The sequence below is a fragment of the Microtus ochrogaster genome, linkage group LG8 (genome assembly GCF_000317375.1).
Source record: "Microtus ochrogaster isolate Prairie Vole_2 linkage group LG8, MicOch1.0, whole genome shotgun sequence".
Lineage (NCBI taxonomy): Eukaryota > Metazoa > Chordata > Mammalia > Rodentia > Cricetidae > Microtus > Microtus ochrogaster.
In genome coordinates, this window is record NC_022033.1 from 23,804,823 (window position 1) to 23,805,290 (window position 468).

Genomic DNA, 468 nt, shown 5'->3' on the forward strand with positions numbered 1-468 from the left:
TTTTGATCCTACTGCACGTACTGGCTTTGTAGGAGCCTAGGCTGTTTGGATGCTTACCTTACTAGACCTGGAAGGAGGTGAGTGGTCCTTGGACTTCCCACAGGGCAGGGAACCCTGACTGCTCTTAGGACTGATAAGGGAGGGGGAGTTGTTTGGGGAAGGGGGAGGGAAATGGGAGGCAGTGGTGGGGAGGAGGCAGAAATCTTTAATAAATAAATAAATAATAAATAAATAAATACAAAGAAAGTACTCTGACTGTAGGATGTTACTTTGAGCTACTCTGCCATTCTGTCTCTCAAAGACTCAAAATTATATTTCAGGAATTATTCAATGTTTCAAAAATTATAATTCAGAAATTACAACTAAAATGAAGGGGCTAGAGCTATGATTCACCGGTTAAGAGCACTGGCTGCTCTTTCAGAGGACCCAGGTTCAATTTCCGGCAGCCATATGGCAGCTCATAACTGT